General features: G+C 54.5%; 1 long non-coding RNA gene across 1 annotated transcript; it reads right to left on the bottom strand.

Annotated features, from left to right (window-relative positions):
- Positions 1-9,581: 9,581 nt before the first annotated feature.
- LOC128626548 (uncharacterized) lies at positions 9,582-12,685 on the bottom strand. Its single transcript, XR_008390486.1, has 3 exons — positions 12,560-12,685; positions 11,714-11,938; positions 9,582-10,494 (listed from the first exon to the last, which is right to left on the bottom strand). It is a non-coding gene; the product is annotated as an uncharacterized LOC128626548 (long non-coding RNA).
- Between the last annotated feature and the right edge of the window lie 727 nt (positions 12,686-13,412).

The following is a 13,412-nucleotide window of genomic DNA, read 5'->3' as shown; positions in this document are numbered from 1 at the left end:
GTGCTCGCGGAGATTCTCCGTGACCACGCACACTCCGCAGGATGCTCACTGAGCAGGAACGTGTCCACCGCCAGAGAAGGGGACACGAGGAAGAAAGGGCTCTGGCAATGGAGGAGAATGTCCAAGTGGTTCAGCGGAGGACGCACGTCCCACAGCACGGAGGAGAGAGGTCGGGCGGCCTGCTCCGGTCAGTACTGGCACAGGCTCAGCAGGGTGTTCTCACCTGTGCCCACCTGGAGCCCCGGGCAGGACACCAATGTCATCACACCCGTCTTCCATCTTGCACTTGGAAGTGGTTCATGACGGTGGGAAACACAGACCCTGGATTTGGGTTCCCAGCTCTCACTAACTGCCTGTCTCTGTTGGCCACAAAGGCCATCTCAGTGTCTGTGAAGGGGACTGGCTGAGATGACCTGTACCTGGGCGGGTCATTGAAGGCAGGCAGGTTAGAGTTTAAACAGTAGGTGTGAGTGTGTGTGTGTGCGCGCGCGCATGTACGTGTCTATGAAAGAGGAGAAGAACGAGAATCCGAAAGGCTCGGAGAGGAAGACAGTGACAAGGAGGAAGTACTTAACCCCCTTCGTATCCTGAACCTGAGACTCTGACTCTGACGTAATCAATGTTTCTAATGCTCAGAGAAAATGGGTCTGCAGAGAGCTAGTTTCATATTGTAATTCAAGTCAATAAACATCATCCCAATTTTCTTAAGTTTTGGCGGGGCCGCTGAGCGGCAGGTAACTTACCACCTGGGCTGGGACATTTCAGACCTGGCGATCTCGTCTCCAGCTTTCTGGGCGGGGAGAGGATTTAAGAATTAGCAATGAGGAATCTGCTTTTAACATCACGTTCAAAGCGTTCAGGTAGGAGAAGGCGGCTCAAGGAGGCAGCCAAAGTGAGGGGATTATCCCTTGATCCTGCAGAGAATATGACCTGAATGAAGTTTCTCGGGCACCAGCCGACGGTGGAAAGAGACATCAGAGAAGGAGCTCGTTTGTTTTTCTTACCCATCGTTGCAGAACCTTTGTCCGTAAACACTCCCCTTTGACTGTCATGGAAAGGATCGAGTTATTTTCCGTGTAATAATAGATGAGGAGTAATGGGTTGAGAAACTTCCAAGTCAGTGATGATATTGGTGAGAAATCTTGCAAGGTTCTGAGGGTGCCCCTCACCCCCCACACCTTCCCCTCCTTTCCTCTCTCTCTTCCTTCTCTCCTCTCGTCCTTCCCCGGCCACCGGGTCGTTCACTGCTGATCCGTCTCTTTTGGAGGGTGCCCGGCTGGGCCCCGGGCCCTGTGCGGGGCACTGTGGGTATGAGCCCTGCCGTCCAGGACTCCCCATCCTCATCCGTGACCCCCACTCCGCCCTTGCTTGGTTATTGCTTTTTGTCTTGGCTTCTCTCTTCCTGTCTCCCCACCTGCTGGATCTTCTTCACACCTGAGTTGTAACAGGCGCCGTTCACCGCGGCCTCGTGTATTCCAGCTCCCCCTGCTCCGTGGTTTCACTTACCCGCGATCACTTGCAGGCCCGAAAATATTAAATACAAAACTGCAGAAATAAGCCACTGACACGTGGGAAGGTCCTGCGTGCTGAGCGGCAGGTGAAATCTCACAAGGCCCACACCCTCGGGGACGGGACTCCTCCCAGGTCCGTCTCCAACTCCAGATGCTTCGCCCCGCAGTCACCAGGAGCCTCTGGCACCGGCTGGACGGTGGCCACATTGCGGGGCTTGGGCTCGTGTCACAGGGGCTCCAGAGTGGTGATATGTGCAGTTCCCGTGTGACCAAGAGAAGACAGATGGTGCATGTCCCTCGCAGTCCCAGCAGGTCCCAGCAGCCTGACGTCACCACAACAGTCTCCTGCCACTCCCGTCCCTTGATGACATCATGGGGGACTTGCGTCATCTTGGAGCGTCACAAGGAGGTGGTGATTGAAGGGCAGTCACATGTTAGAGAGACACTGTCCTCTCATGTCTGTCACAGTCTGTGGTTATAGTTCTGGTTTATTTTATTTTATTTTTTTATATTTCATTACTTTGATTCTTAATGTATTTTATTGGTTATGCCATTACAGTTGTCCCATTTTCCCCCTTCACTCCCCTCCACCCTGCACACCCCTCCCACCTGCACTCTCCTCCTCTAGTTCATGTCTATGTGTCATACATATAAGTTCTTTAGCTTCTACATTTCCCACACTATCTCTTGCCCTCCCCCCGTCTATTTTCTACCTACGTCTATGCTACTTATTCTCTGTACCTTCTCCCCCTCTCTCCCCCTCCCACTCTCCTATTGATAACCCTCCATGTGATCTCCATTTCTGTGGTTCTGTTCCTCTTCTGGTTGTTTGTCTAGTTTGTTTTTGGTTTTGTTTTAGGTTTTGTTGTTAATAATTGTGAGTTTGCTGTCATTTTACTGTTCATATTTTTTTATCTTTTTCTTAGGTAAGTCTGTTTAACATTTTATATAATAAAGGCTTGGTGATGATGAACTCCTTTCACTTGACCTTATCTGGGAAGCATTTTACCTGCCCTTCCCTTCTAAATGAAAGCTTTGCTGGATAGAGCAATCTTGGATGTAGGTCCTTGCCTTTCATGACTTGGAATACTTCTTTCCAGCCCCTTCTTGACTGTAAGGTCTCTTTTGAGAAATCAGCTGACAGTCTTGTGGGAAGTCCTTTGTAGGTAACTGTCTCCTTTTCTCTTGCTGCTTTTAGGATTCTCTCCTTATCTTTAATCTTGGGTAATGTAATGATAATGTGCCTTGGTGTGTTCCTCCTTGAGTCCAACTTCTTTGGGACTCTCTGAGCTTCCTGGACTTCTTGGAAGTCTATTTCCTTTGCCAGACTGGGGAAGTTCTCCTTTATTATTTGTTCAAATAACTTTTCCACTTGTTGCTCTTCCTCTTCTCCTTCTGGCACCCCTATAATTCAGATGTTGGAGCGTTTAAAGATGTCCTGGAGGTTCCTAAGCCTCTCCTTATTTTTTTGAATTCTTGTTTTTTTTCATTCTTTTCTGATTGGATGTTTCTTTCTTCCTTCTGGTCCGTACCATTGATTTGAGTCCCAGTTTCCTTCCCATCACTATTGGTTCCCTGTACATTTTTCTTTATTTCACGTATCATTTTTTCGTCTGATTTGCGACCAAATTCAACCAATTCTGTGAGCATCCTGATTACCAGTGTTTTTGAACTGTGCATGCGATAGATTGGCTATCTCTTCATTGCTTACTTGTATTTTTTCTGGAGCTTTGATCTGTTCTTTTGTTTGGGCCATTTTTTTTTGTCTTGACGCACCTGTTACGTAGTGAGGGGCGGAGCCTTAGGTGTTCACCAGGGTGGGGCAGCCCAGTTGCTAGGTTGTGATGCTATATGTGGGGGCGGGCTCCAAGAGGGAACAGTGGCGCTTGCTCCGCTCTCTGCTGGATTTCAGTCACTTCCCCTGCTTCCCACAAGCAAAGTGGGCCCTTCTGGTGCTGAGTCCCATGTGGGTGGGTTTGTGTTTATTCTAGGACCCTGTGGGTATCTCAACGAATTCTCCTGTGAGGCTGGGAGTTTCTCCCACCACCTCAACCCCCACAGGTGTTTTCAGTCAGAGGTGTGAGGCTTTACCTCCCTGTGCTGGGACCCTGGGTGGTGTGGTCCATCCCGCTCCCCAGTTGTTCCTCCCAGTTTGTCTGTGAGTGAAGGTGGGACCACCCGCTCCACCAGCCACCACCACAGCCGTGCCAGCCAGCTGCTGCCTTGCACACCCCCCTCCACAATCTGCCACCTCGCTGGGTCTACCAGCTGCCACCTTGCCACACGCCCTCTCTGCCCTGGCTGCCCCCTCCTACCAGTCTGGATGAATGTGTCTTCTTTAACTCCTTGGTTGTCGGACTTCCATACCGTTCAATTTTCTGTCAGTTCTTGTTGGTTTTCTTCCCCATTGTTATTGTCCTTCTTTTGGTCATGCAAGGAGGCGCAGTGTGTCTACCTACACCTCCATCTTGGCTGGACATCCTGTAGTTCTGGTTTATAACTAGGTATCATTGACCTCTTACAGCACCTCACCGATAAATTAAACTTCATCGCAGGGATTTATGTGCTGGAAACAACGAGTATATCCAGGGTTTGGTACTTCCCATGGTTTCAGGCACCCATGGGGGTCTTGGCCGTCTCCCCCTCGGGTAAGGGGGGGCTGCCGTATCAGTTTCCTGTTGCTGCTGTAACAAACTGCCACACACTTAGCTTCGAAACAGTACAGATGTGTTGTCTCTCAGTTCCGTGGAGAAGGCTGGTGCAGGCCTCTCTGGGCACCGGGTTGGAGGGCGTGTCCTTCCCTGCGGCTCCTCGGAGAATCCGCGGCTTTGACGTTCCCAGCACGTGCTGGGTGCTCACCCTACTGATGGCCCTCTGGGGGGCACCGTCGTTCAGGGGGCTGGGTTCTGCAGGCTGGGGAGCCACGGGGTGGTCTCACAGAAGGGAAGGGGCTTTGAGACAGAAGGACTGGACTGAGGCAGCCTGGGAGGACAGAGGGTGGTCGTCTGTTCTGGGCAAACCCTCAGGACCCTCCCCCTGGTGACCTTCCGAGTCCTCGTTTTCTCTGGGGGCAGCGTTCAGCTCAAGACGGGGTGAGTCAGCCCGGGAGCAGCACCGCCTCCCCCACCTCCCCCTTCCTGTCTCCTCCTTCCGCCTGCTCTCTGAGCGCGACACAAAACAGCCTTTCTTTGTCGGAGATTGTTTAGAAGCGGTGCCCCCTAATTACAGTAATCTCATCTCCTTTGAATTCGCCCAAATTACCCCTTTTCTTTATGTCGGTGCCACTGCTACAGGCCAGGCCTCAGCGGGAGGGTTTCTGTGGTGGCGCACGGTTGTTTTTCTCAAGCGGCATCTGCTCAAAGAGACTCGTGCTCCTCCGCGACTGACTCATGTGGTGGGAAGGCGTCCACACGCCGGTGTGAATGGGTGGCAGTGGGGGGTGCGGGATGGGGGGGCGTTGGAGAGGACGGGTCTCGGTTCTCCAGATGAAGTGGGGGGGGGTCTCGTTTCCTCCCGCAGAGCAGAGAGCATTAGCTGCAGCAGCAGCAAAATGCCTAAGTGTCCCCGGTGTCTGTCACGCCGCGTCTCAGGATGGGCGAGGACGGCCGGGTTTCTCCAAGGTGCTCTGTTGCCTTGGTGATTCTCACCCACTTCCCTCGTCCGCAGCAGCTGGGACCCCCTCCGGTGCTCTCCGCTCCAGCGGTGCCCTCCTCACGAGGACGCTGAGCCAGCTCTGAGGTTCCATCTCTGCACCCTCCTGCCTTCCGACTCCGCCGTCTCTTGTGCCCCGCGGCTCTGTCTCCTTCCTGCATGTCCAGGTGGCACTGAGGAGTCTGGTGCACTACTCAGTTCAGCCCCCGAGAGCTCCCTGTGTGCCAGGCCTTGGGGACACGAGGAAGAGGAGGTCAGAGTGGCTCTGTCCTCAGAGAGCTGACAGTCGTGCGGGGTCGTGGTTGGGGAGGCCCAGGACAGGCCCCTTCCTGCCGTGCAGAGACCCGGTCCTGCGGGGTCAGCCCAGTCCCCTGTTCTCCCTGCCGGCCTTCGCTCCCGACCTGGCCTTCGCTCCCGTTTCCTGCTCAGAGTGAGCGGTCCCCTGCCACCTCCGGCAGTGACACCCATGACACCTCTGAGCCCCGCGCCACCTTAGGGGGTCAGATCACCCTAAGTCTTTACGAAGTCTTCTCCGACCACACCGAACATCATACAGCTTCTCCGGACTCCCACAGCACGGGAGCGCTATCCCCTTAGACAGTTTCTGCTAAAAAAATACTTAAAGCCTTGGAAAGTACAGTGCAGATGCCAGGCCTTGCTGTTTTCTTTAACTGGGAGAAGAACTTTCGATGCCTTTCCCAACACTAGCTGTGTATTTCTGTAGGCAAGTTCCATAGCTGTTAAATATGAGCAACAATGTCTCAGGGCTGTTGTAGAAATTAACCCGATATTGACAGGGGTATAAATGAAATGTCTGACTTGTGGCAGGCAGGTCTTGATGGAACGATGGTAGTCGGAGGGGTGTTGTTTTTCTCAGAGAGGATTCATATTTTTCTGTGTTCTTTATTGTCCAGGGGGCCAAGACAGGCATGTGTTTTGGGGGTGAGAAGAGCAGACAAGTTACCTTATGAAGGATGATCATAAAGGATAAAACTAGAGCTTCTTCAGAGCTCTGTAACCTTCATCTCAACAATCCGAGAAGAACTATAATATTCTAATGGGCGGATGACACCCCACTTCCTGTGCCACCATTTCTTGGCAAGAAGACAGTCCTTTGGCTCAGACATCCCCGTAGAGACTAAGGGGTCATTGTTCACTCCTAGACAATGTTTATCAGAAATGGAGGCAACTCACCAGCCGGAGGAAGTAGCGATAAAGGAGGCAGCTGTCCTCTCTGGAGGGTGGTGACTCTCTGACCTTTGGAGCGTCCCGCAGCACAGGCTCGGATGCTGAGCGGCCGACCCAGAAGGGCACTGGGAACAGGAGCCCGGGACTGGACTAATGCTGGCTCCCTCAACCTCAACACTGTTTGGGGCCAAGTAATTCTTAGCTGGGCACTGCCTTGTGAACGGTAGGATGGTCAGCTGCATCCTTGGCCTCTACCCACTCGATGCCAAGAATGCCCCCGTCCTGCCCAAGACAACCACGATTGTCTCCAGGAGACAATCACCTGAAGACAGGCCCCTCGGTGGGTGGTGCGAGGGATGGTGGGCAAGATCCCTCCAGTCAGTAATAAACAGTAGAAAAAGGGGAAAAAATACAAAGTACCCAACAGAGTCCCATAGAATACTGTTTCTCAAACTTTAGGATGGCAACAAAGTGACCTAGAAACCTTGTTTAAAGACAGAACTACGTGCACCCCAGGCTCGGAGATTCTGATCCAGCGAGTTGGGGCCGCGTTTCTGAAGAGCACCCGTGTAACGCCGAGGCTGGTGGTCCAGCGGCCACACTCCCCTGAGCTTTACTATAGGGCGTGATGCTGGAAGGATGGAGAAAGTCGATGACAGCTGCCCATTGTCTTCAGCACAATGGAGATGCCGGTGGGGGCTTTTAAAATCACCTAAGTGACACATGTTGTGGAAAGCAAAGGTTTTCCACATTCCTGTGGTGGAAAGATTGCTGAAGAACCAGGGAGAAAACAGAAATTAAGGTAGTGGTTGGAATAGGGGGCCCCAGTGAGCAGGGAGGCTCCTGGGAAGGGTGGGGGCAAGGGTGCCAGCCCGAGGCCAGCGTACCCCTGAGTCCTATCATCCAGCCTGGCCAAGGCCACCAGGGGAGTTCCCACAGCCGGGTGGTGGCAGGGGCCCCCGGGGAGACCCCCGAGGCTTTTGACTCCTTTCCAGTGGAGCGCAGAGTTAAATGCCGTCTGAGTTAAAGTCGTGTGTTTGCTTTCAGGCACAATCTCAATGCACGCGTCTAGCCTCCCGCCCTTTCCCAGCTATTTCACTACTGCCCGGAGCACTCCCTCCACAGAGATACGGGAGCAGGGGCTAAACTCTGCCCCTGCCACCCCCAGTCACCCGACCCTTCTTTAACACGTGTGTGTGTGCGTGTGTGTGTGTGTGTGTGTGTGTGTAAGAGAGAGATTTCACACATGCAGGACAGAATCAGCGATTTCACCAGCCTGGGAATCAATTATTGGCCATCTCCACATAGACACCAAATTTAGATGTTGATAGAGCTTAACATAAAACTTCCTTCCTCCTCCTTCCTCTACCTTTCTTTCTCTTTTTCTTTATCCCTCCATCGCCCACCCCTGCCCTGCCCCTGGGCACCAGCCTTGGGCTCCAGGGCCGATTTTCACTTCATCTTGACACTCCTCGCCCTTCTGGGCTGACCTGGCGGAGGCCAGAGGTGGGCACGGCACCCTTGTTCATAAGGGCGTGTCCACTAGGCTGCCCCTGGGCCTCGGTGACCAGCCCGGGGACTCCGACTGGGCACTGGCCTCTCATCTCTGTTCTCCACCTCCGGGCCGCTTGCCGGGGACCTTCCATCAGGTCAGAGGTGGAGGCTGTGTGGCCATGAACTTGCATGTCCTGTGTGAAGATTGGTCGTCTGCCGCCCTGGACGGAGGCTTGGGAAACTGTATCTCAAGAGTCCACGCCTTATCTCTGCTTCCCTCCAACACAAAGTCTGTCATGGAAAATCTTACCCCTTACTTGGAACTTTGGAATTCTGAGGTCACATTTCTGCAAGTTCTCTCTCCCTCCCTCCCTCTCTCTTTCTCTCTCTCTCTCTCATTATCAAATCCATCTGCCAAACATGGTGTCATGCTTCTGGGCCCCGAGTTCTGTTGCAGTTACGCCGTTGGCCTCCTCCCCCTTGGCACTGTGACCTGAGGGAGCGCACAGCCCTGGGGACACGAGGAGGTCATGTCAGGTGGTGGGGGAGATGCAGCCCCCGCCCCCGCAGGGACTGAGGGTGTGTAACTGAATACCAGCTTCGCGAGGCACTCGACCTGGATGGCTCGGTCAGGCAGTTGGAGATTCACTGGAACCACCTTCGGGTTCACGAGTTCCCGCTTGCTTCCCGAGTGGGGTTCTCTCCCGCTTCCCCTCCTTGTTGATTGAATGATCCCTATTCTAGATCTATGTAGAGCCTGAACGTGCTTCCGAAGGCAATGACATCCGGACAGACCCTGGTATTCTCTGGAACAACCCCCCACGACTCCCCGAGGCCCCTCCCTCCCTGGCCTGCCGCCACCCCCTCTTCTGACCCGTGTGGACGCGGCCTCACTGTGTTCCTGTGGGTCTGTCCTGCTGCCTTTGTGTAAAGATAAACACGTAGATGCAGATTTAAATTTCTCCCCTCTTCCTTTTCACGCAAAGGCTAGCATCCTATATTTATATGCTCTTTGGTACTTTGCTTTTTTTCCCTTAATAGTATCCCTTGGTAATCACTCCATCTCGGTTCCTAGAGACCTTTCTTACCCATCTTTTCCCAGCCATACTGCATTCCACTGTGGGGACCGTACCACAGTTGACTCAGTTGATGTAGATTTGGACATTTAGGTGGTTCCTAAATTGTGCAATATAAAGGATGCTGCAATAAATAGCCTTTTGTGCATATATACACACACGTATGTACATATATATATATATGGAGAGAGGGGGGGTGTACACTTCGTCACAATGATCCATGTAAGATGTTAACAGATATATATGTGTGTGTGTATATATATATCTAATATATATACATACACACAGGCACACACACCCATATTCTTTCCATTAAGCATCGTAACAATTCTGTGCCGTGAAGATATTCTCGTCCAGCCCCAGGAAGCTTAGCGATGAGCCCCAAAGCCCGGGGCTTTGACAGACAGGGTTCAAGACCGTCTGTCTGACTCCCTTGGACCCTTCACTGCCGTGTTCCCAGCATTCCCAGGTCTTGGTGCAACCCCGGACCTGCCCCTAATGCTCTCGGGAACCAGAGGAAGTTGGGAAATTTAACAATTATATGGGGACATTATTTGTGAGCAAATATCAAAGTCCTGGTTTAATAATACATTGAGGGATGCTTGTTTGCTGCAAAAAATTTGTTTGAAATAATGTTTTTATTCATCGAAAACTCCCCGGGTACGTCTAAAGTATCCTTCGGTTTACCAGAAATCAAACCACATCTAATTCTTCAAGCTTTAATAAGCTCCTTGCTTGTGAACCGTGGACTGGATTTCAGGATTAGCCTGTCTTGTCTTGGAGAGATGAGCTCACAGGGACACTTCGGGGCCGTGGTGGCCTGCCTGCAGGGCGTCCCCCTGGGGGCCGTGCTTCCCGGTGTTGCCCTCTGTGTGATCCCCCCCACCTGTGCCAGAGGCGGCCTGAGTCACCTGTGGGCGGCGCCGCCCTTTCTCTGCTCCCCACTCCTTGGATCGGGATGAAGGGGAAGGCTGGGGAGGCTCAGGGTCGCTTCTTTCAGCGCAAGGTTTCGGGGTCTCGACCTCGAGCTCCGTGTCACGGAGAACACCCAGCCCATCACTCGACATTCGTCTTGATTCTGCTCCGGCACCCAAGCCTTTCACATCCTGTCCCCTCCCTGGGCAGCATCCTGCGGCGTCCCAGCTGACGCCGTGTGCGCGGCTTCTCCTAACCGCACCCAGGCTTCTGTTTCAGGCTGGAAATGAGAGTACACACAAGGGTGGCAGGTGGCAGGGAGGCCGCGGGGGCGGGAGACAGCGGCAGGGAGGAGCTCTGAGGGGACAGGGCTTGACAGGAGCTCGCCAACGCGAGGCACCGAACAGCACGTTGTAAACCCGGCAGCTCGCAGATGCCAGCCCCCCGAGAGTCCTTTCTCGGGGACACGGGGAGCCGATCGGGCAGGAGCAGAAGGGATTCCAGGAAGCGCAGATTCGGGGCTTGTCGCCCAGGCAGCTGAAGCCACCCACCTCCCCCCCAAACAAATGGAGCCGGTTCCGTTCTCACATGTGCCAATCACCTCGCCGTTCAAAACAAGCCCGAGAGTTGGCTGGTGGCTCTTGCTTTCTGAGGGAGGCCTGGGCGAGAAGGGTTTCGGGCGGCTCACGGCCTGGGCTTTGGACGAGCCTGTCTTCCAGCCCCACCTGCCTCCCCGCCGCCCCACCTGAGCTGCTGCCTGCCTCTGCGGTGGCCTCGAGCCAGGGTGTCCCTTCCCTGGCGGTGGAACAGGCCGTGGCAGCAGGCCTGGCTGGGAGGGAACGGCACAGTCCAGCTACGTGGCTTCCGGGGCCTGAAGGCGGCTTTCAGAGTGTGGCACCCACTGGAGTGCGTGGCGGGGAGCCGGGCGGTGGGGCGGTGGGGAGTGGCCCAGATGAAGTAAAAAGCGTCAACATGGCAAATACTATGTAGCCAGTAAGAAGTGTGTTGCTGGAGAGGACTCAATTGTGTGGGGAAACTTCAAGGATAAAGTGTTAAATGGGAAAAAAGCAGGTTTCCAAGTAGAATGTTCCCAGTAAAGTAAAAATACATGTATGCAGAAGGAAAAATTCCAAAATGTTAATTGTGGCTACATCTGGGTAATATGGGCAGTTTTTAATTCCTTCTCGGCCTGTCTCCTCCTTCAGGTTTTCTATGAGGAGCCCGTCGAAACTTAATCAGGAAAGGGGTATTAACATCGAACAAAGTGCAGATAGCGAAAGCTGTGTCCTGGGAGTGGGGGCGAGGCAGGCCCCCACCACTGAAGCCCCCCTGCTCTCTCTCGTCTCCCTCCTCTCCTCCGGCACTTCCCGACTCGCCCCTGAGTCACCACCCCCTGGCACGTGCTCTCGGCTCCCAGTGGCTTCCTGGATGCTCGGGCTGTTTCCCCAGGACTGGCTCTTACCGTTTCTCTTGCACACACACCTCTGCCTGCACGGAGGAGCTCAGAGCTGGACACACACCAAGTGCAAGGCTGCAGGTCGGTCCCACAGGGCCAGGGTCAGCGTGAGGACAGAGGGCACATGAAGAGGTGCTGGGATTGGGGTGTGTTGGGTGGCCCCAGAGGAGGAGAGGGAGAGATGCACAACTTCTGTGCGTTCCTGACCTTGCGGTCCCTGAGAGAGGAGCGAGATGATCTTCCGAACCATATTTCAACTTGAAAGAAATCTCTCTCTCTCTCTCTCTCTCTCTCTCTCACTCTCTCTCACACACACACACACACACACACAGAGTCTGTTTCCCATCAGGATCCCTAGCACCTAGTGTAGAACTTGGCAGTGCTCAGTAAATACCCTTGAATGAATGAAAAATAAAACTCACCCACCAGTGTCTTGTGTCATCAGAGAGCCCGGCTCAGGCCAGAGAACCCAGGAAGCGGGGCAGGCCACCGCTTCTGTACCGTTGTCAAGTTCAGAGCCCTCAGGAGGGGGAGGAGCTCAGGGAGCGTCGCCGTGGCCAGGACAGAGGGGACAGACCCGGGAAAAACTCATCCCAGGACCCTTGAGCTTGCAGGAGTGCTGTCCTTTCGTGCCGGGACGGGAGCACCTGGCCGGGCAGAGACAGTGAGAAAGAGTTGGAACAGCCCACAGCGAACGGGAGCCCATCGGATTTTTTGTTTGGCTTTGGTTGGACTTGGAGTGCACGGAGTTTTAGAAACACTGAGTCCCCGACGCCTGGTGTGTGACGGGCCGTGCAGGTGTGCCACGGCGTCCACACCGCCCTGCTCTCGCCGCCCGGCAGGCCGCGGTTTACAAGAGCGGAAAACACCTGCACCGGTAACCTCAGCTGCGGAGGAAGCCGTGGGAACAGTGACTCACACGGTGGAGAGAAGACAAACACCAGCTACAGGAGCAAACACCTCTGTGCGCCCCCCGGGCCACATTCCATCCCGGGGGCTTTACACACGCGTGAGCTCACTTCCAAGTGTCGGGGAGGCCGACACGGCTGGTCAGATCCCCCGTGTCCACGCTCCGTCCTGCTCTGTCTTTCCCTCCCCGGCTTCAGTGTGAGCAAGAGCTGGACCAGGCACTCACACCCCTCTTCAGAGGACCCACATCTGGGCTGCGGGGGCTGGTGCCTCACATTCTCCACCCCCCTCCAGCAATGACTCATTGCCCCAGGGTTACGTGTGTCCCCAGCAGTCCCCGCAGCACCAGACAGTCTCACCTTGCCCGGGGAGAGACTGGAGGGCCGAGCGGCTTGCCCTGGAGCACGACGCAGGGCTTGTCGTAGAACTAGGGTCTGCTGGACCCTTGAGGCCCGTGCAAGTTTCCACGGCCACAGTGACCCTGAGGTCTGCCGGCCTCTCTCCTCCTGTCCCCTCCCGCCCTCCCTCCCTCCTGCCCGAAGGCTCTTTACTCTTGGAACCAGGCAGGGTCAAGGTTCAGTTGAGGAGCAGAGTGTTTTCCGTTTGGAAGGCGGCCGGCCTGGAGTTGCCGGAAGCCGATGATGAGAGGTGCCCTGCCCTGCGCGGCCTACACCGCCCATCTGCGTGGCTCCGTACCGGCGGACGCGGCCCGGTGCCGCTCAGCGAGCTGTGTGGGGATCGATTCAACGTATCCGAACCAAGGAATCATCAAAGCTGAGTCAGACACTCGTACACTCAACACGTGTTTATGGAGAACAGCTCCGTTCGGGGACATGTCAGGAACAAGGCAGGCTTTGCAAAGCGATGCCCAGGAGAGGTCGCTCCCTGAGGCGGTGGTGACCAGGGCAGCAGTCACCCCTCCCCAGACACAGGAGACTCTGGGGCTCTCACGTTTGTCACCGCTGTGGCACTACGAGGGGAGGGTCTCTGCAGACTGTATGACAGATGTGTCCTTTGGGTCTGTCGGTCCCCAGGCTTCGATGTTATGCTCTGAGCAAGACCACGGCCCCCCTCCCCTGTGTCCCCCTTAAGGGAATTGCTGGTTTTCTGTGCCTGGACCCTTATCATCGTGGTGGACACACGTGTGTGTTAAATGATGGCCAACGTCCCCAGCGACAAAGATCCCTTTAGGAAGTGACAGCAAGACTGAAA

This window comes from Artibeus jamaicensis, unplaced genomic scaffold (genome assembly GCF_021234435.1).
Source record: "Artibeus jamaicensis isolate MK-2021 breed Jamaican fruit bat unplaced genomic scaffold, CSHL_Jam_final scaffold_625, whole genome shotgun sequence".
In the NCBI taxonomy this organism is placed as follows: Eukaryota; Metazoa; Chordata; class Mammalia; order Chiroptera; family Phyllostomidae; genus Artibeus; species Artibeus jamaicensis.
Note: the sequence above shows the minus strand (reverse complement) of the source record. Positions and strands in the feature narration are given on the sequence as shown.